The sequence below is a fragment of the Berghia stephanieae genome, chromosome 7 (genome assembly GCF_034508935.2).
Source record: "Berghia stephanieae isolate SIO BIC M18660-M18661 chromosome 7, UCSD_Bste_1.3, whole genome shotgun sequence".
Lineage (NCBI taxonomy): Eukaryota > Metazoa > Mollusca > Gastropoda > Nudibranchia > Aeolidiidae > Berghia > Berghia stephanieae.
The window spans coordinates 1,549,690-1,554,689 of NC_088366.1; the positions used below are offsets into that span (position 1 = coordinate 1,549,690).

Consider the following 5,000-nt stretch of genomic DNA (forward strand, 5'->3'; position numbering starts at 1 on the left):
AGACTATTATAATATTAACGATGGCTACGATCAGCCCCATCATTTGTGAGCATTACTCACAATTTGAACACAGGCGATTGAACAAATCCATATAATGGTATAGTCTGGTGTCATGATGCCATGCCTTCATCAGTGTGTCAATACATTGTGAAAAATACTCACAAACCATGGAGCTGATGGATTTGGCTGCTTGACACGGATTGATCAGTTCTCATCCATGTGTAAGTCGTTGATGCTCCACTGCCGTACTCTGGAAAAAGCCATATTATAAAATTTGGCCAGAAAACTCGTCCTTCAAATATCGATCGATTTAAATGACCCTCATCTTGGCAAAAACTCTCAAACCTGGGACTTCGCGAAGTCCCAGGTTTGAGAGTTTTTGCCAAGATGAGGGTCATTTAAATCGATCGATATTTGAAGGTCGAGTTTTCTGGCCAAATTATGAAATATGGGTTTTTCCAGAGTATAGCAATGTAGCCCATAGCCACCACAAATCATGCGAGGTATTTTGTTTTTCAACCTGTGTTCAAATGGTGAGTAATGCTATGTTTTGTGGGATGTTTTGGGTTGGAGAAACAATAATATGCAATGAATTATACTGGATTTGTGGTGTAACTCTCCCCCCCCCCCCCCCCCCCCCCCTCCCTTCTCTCTCTCTCCCTCTCTCTCTCTCTCCCTCTCACTCTCCCTCTCCCTCTCTCTCTCCCTCTCTATATATATCTCTCTCTCCCTCTCTCTCTATCTTTCTCTCCCTCCCTCTCCCCCCCCCTCTCTCCCCTCTCTCTCTCCCCCCTCTCTCTCTCTCTCTCTCTCTCTCTCTCTCTCTCTAAACTCTCTGTTGTGTGGATTTGTCAACATAACATAGTTTTCGCTCTTATTTATTTAGTAATTCACACCAAAAAAAAAAAAAAAAAAAAAAAGAAAAGAAAAAAGAATGAGGTCTACCGTGTCGCCTTCTCCTTGCCTGTTACCTGAATACTTGTAAACATAAACATACATCGTGTTTTGACAACTGCACACAATATGACGAGAGAGAGAGAGAGAGAGAGAGAGAGAGAGAGAGGGGGGGGAGAGAGGGAGGGAGAGAGAGGAAGGGAGAGAGAGAGAGGGGGAGAGAGAGGGAGAGAAAGATAGAGAGAGGGAGAGAGATACAGAGAGGGAGAGAGAGGGATATATATATATATATATATATATATATATATATATATATATATATATATATATATATATATATATGTAGAGAGAGAGAGAGAGAGAGAGAGAGAGAGAGAGAGAGAGAGAGAGAGAGAGAGAGAGAGAACGGCCTCGTGTTATTATTGGCCCAGGGCGATCCACAGGCCCCCTTGGGAGAGGTGAGTGAGGAGTTTGTGGACAGTCGTCACATAGTTCTCATAATAATTTTCGTGTTGGAGATAGATGCAGGCAGGCAGGAGGTAGAGAGAAGAAATACCAACATAATAAGTCCACGGTTCACTTGTCACAACAGTCCAGGGCGTCGTGGGAGGACTTTGGAACGTTGTTTGGATTCAGTCTTACTTTTCACTGTGTGCTTGTTTGTGTGTGTGTGTCTGTCTGTCTGCCTGCTCACCGGTAATACGACATACCGATACAGCTGTCATTTCAATCATCACTACTGCCTGTAAGTTTGTTGTTTTTATATATTTAGAATTCGAGCATCTGTGTACCTTTTTTTAAATGTATTAATTCGATTTGATATTATATTATTTTATTCAGTCAACCAATCATACATTTTTTTTCTTCATAATCTTTCCTTGTATTTTTTCATTCATTTCAAGTATTCTAACAGTTATAATAATAATGATAATAATACTTATGATACTGATAATAATACTTATGATACTGATAATAATAATAATAATAATAATAATAATAATAATAATAATAATAATAATAATAATAATATTAATAATAATAATAATAATAATAATAATAATAATATCTAAAATCTATCTAAAATTATCTAAAATAATAGAAAAAATTGTATGCTCTAAATTGAATACCTATTTAGATGAGAGCAACTTTCGATCAATGGTACAGTCTGCTTATCGCAAGGGTCACTGCACTGAGTCTGCTTTGATCAAAGTGCACAATAATCTTGTTAATTATGTTGCTGATAAGAAGACGGCAGTGCTCATACTGCTTGATTTCAGTGCCGCATTCGATACCATTGATCGGAAATTGCTCTTAAACAGACTTCAAACCGATTTTAATATTCAAAATGATGTTTTGGACTGGTTTGAATCTTATCTTTCTGACCGCACACAGTGTGTTGCTATTGAAGATTCTCTTTCTGATATTAGTGTTCTGCAGTTTGGGGTACCCCAGGGTTCTGTCCTTGGGCCCATATTATATACCTTGTAGACAACACCCATAAATGCTATAATCTCGGCGTATGGGTTGAATTTTCACTTGTATGCCGACGATACTCAAATTTATTTCCCTGTTACTAACGATACGAAAGTGGACATTGTATCTCGAGTGGAAGCGTGCGTGAAAGACATAAAAGATGGGATGGTTTTAAATAAATTAAAGTTAAATGAGGATAAAACGGAAATAAGTTTTTTATGGAAATAACCGGAAAAGAACAGAAATAGATTCATTGAGCATTGCTGGTAGTCAAATTAAGATTGTAAATGGTGGAAATGTCAGGAATTTAGGTGCATATTTAGATTCACGATTGTGTATGGACGTTCATGTTGGTAAAGTTGATCAGATTTGTCATCTTCATCTCCATAAAATTTATAGAATTAGACATCTTTTGGACACTGAGACTGTCAAAACATTAATGACATCATTTATACTTAACAGAATAGATTACTGTAACGCTCTCTTACAACCGTCACCAAAATATGTAATTAGCTTCAGAAAGTGGAAAATAGAGGTGCTAGAATGGTGAATGGTTGTGGGGTGAAAGAACATAAACCCCGATTTTAATATCTTTGCATTGGCTCCCTGTTGACAGCCGAATTATATTCAAAATTTTATGCTATGCTTTTAAATGTTTTAATAAGACAGCTCCTGTTTACCTTCAAAACATGGTTAATTTCTATGTGCCGGAGAGAGAACTTAGATCCAGTGGTCATGATCTCTTCCAGGTTCCTCGCTGTAGATCGTCTTTTAGCGAGAGATCTTTTAGCCATTCGGCACCCGTCTTATGGAACCAACTGCCTTCATCCCTCAAAAAATGTCCAACTTTTGAAAACTTTAAAAAGAAACTCAAAACATATCTCTTTAGGAAATCATTTGATGTTTAACATTTCTATCAGGCCTACATGTTATAGATATCCTACATTTTCATCTTGTAGCACAGTGTGTGATAATTAAATTACAAATTGATTAATGCTATTCCAATATGATATATTTTATGCTTAAATTATCGATTTATTGTTGTTTTATTTGCATTGTAAAGCGCCTCTGAGCACATTGTGGATCTAGGCGCTATATAAAGTCATTCATTATTCATTATTATTCATTATTTAGTAGTAGTAGTGGTAGTAGTAGTAGTAGTAGTAGTAGTAGTAGTAGTAGTAGTAGTAGTAGTGGAAGTAGGAGGAGGGAGTGGAGGAGGAGGAGGATAGGCCTTAACATAGAGCTGTGTTATTATCTATAGCGTATTCTAGTTAGAGACCAGTCATGAATGCAGTGATTTATAATTTACTGTGTAGTAGTGCCGCGCTGAAGACCGGTCTGGACCGCGGTCCGACGGTCTTTTAGCTGTGAACCGAAGACCGGTCCCAGAGGGGAAGATCGGCGGCGGTCCTCACTTATCACCTTTCAACTAGTGCGGGGCGGTCCTTGCAAGGACCACGGTCCTACGGTCTCGCGCCATAGCTTACTACTTCCCCAGCGATTCGTTGCTTCGGTTGCCTATCTTCCACCAATCACCACCCATCCCACTTAATTAATCGCACCCACCCCCCTTTGCCATACACTAAACGACACAGACGACCATACAGGCAGACGACCACCAACCTCCACTCCGCAAACCGCCCTTTCGTGTGTGAGATGGGGGGAACAGGAGGCGCACGCCTTGGACGATTCCATTATACGGGGTAAATTTCAAAATTTACTACACCATAATGATCGCAATGACAATGATCTATGGTGAAGGCATGACCCCTCTTCTCTAATGGGTTATTGTTTGAAATGTATGTGACTACAAAAGATGTGTGTGTTTGTGTGTGTGTGTGTGTGTGTGTGTGTGTGTGTGTCGAACCTAGCAAGTAGCAAATCCGATTTTTTGTTTTCTTTTGTCCATCTCTTGTCACCACTCCTTTCTATCGCAGTGTTGTCATTTAAAATAATACAATAATATTAAAATTTCGTTTGGTGTTTTTACTAATCAAATAATATGAGTTTCATTAGTTTCTTCCTTCCAAAAAACCCAGTTATAACGTCTGAATTTTAAAAAAGTCCAATAGAATATTTGGGGACCCCGATAGCTCAGTTGATAGAGCACTCTCTTTATACGCAAAGGGCCAGAGATCGATCCCGGGTGCAGTCGATTTTTTTCTGAATCCCTGTCTACTCAGCAATGAATGGGTAGCTGAGTTTGTTAGATCTGGCGAAAAGTCACCATCGACCCCTCTTATCACCTCATCCACCCCCTCTTATTATAACTTCACGTCTCTCTCTTACTCTTCAATGCTCGCTGCCCTCTGTGTGTGTGTGTGTGGGGGGGGGGGGGGGGGGGGGGGGGGGGGGGGGGGGGGTAGGAGTTGCGTGTGTGTATCAACGCCACGAACAACTCGATCAACGCCTTGGGCGATGCCATTATCTCCGTTAATGGGGATAAATTTCAAATTTTATTAAATTATCGAAGTAACAATGAAGTACGGTGAGCAAATAAAGAAGGCATCACCCCTCTTCTCTAATTAGGTTACAATTTGAAATGAGTGTGACTACTCCGTGTGTTTTACTCCTGTAGGCCACGGTTTTCATCGTGTAGCGGTCTTTAACGGTTCAAGAATGAACGATCC

The 5,000-nt window shown here is 39.6% G+C and overlaps 1 protein-coding gene across 6 annotated transcripts in view; it reads left to right on the plus strand.

Moving 5' to 3' along the window:
- LOC144976338 (long-chain-fatty-acid--CoA ligase 1-like) overlaps positions 1 to 5,000 on the plus strand; it is a 59,056-nt gene that overhangs the window by 4,663 nt on the left and 49,393 nt on the right. For 2 of the 6 annotated variants that reach the window (XR_013646092.1, XR_013646093.1), the window contains exon 1: positions 1,387 to 1,639. The exons of 3 other annotated variants lie outside the window; for them this stretch is intronic. The gene's annotated coding sequence lies outside the window, so the exon portion shown is untranslated. Of the gene's footprint in view, positions 1 to 1,294; positions 1,640 to 5,000 lie in introns of those variants that run through there. One more of the 6 variants, XM_078920568.1, reaches the window with a different exon arrangement.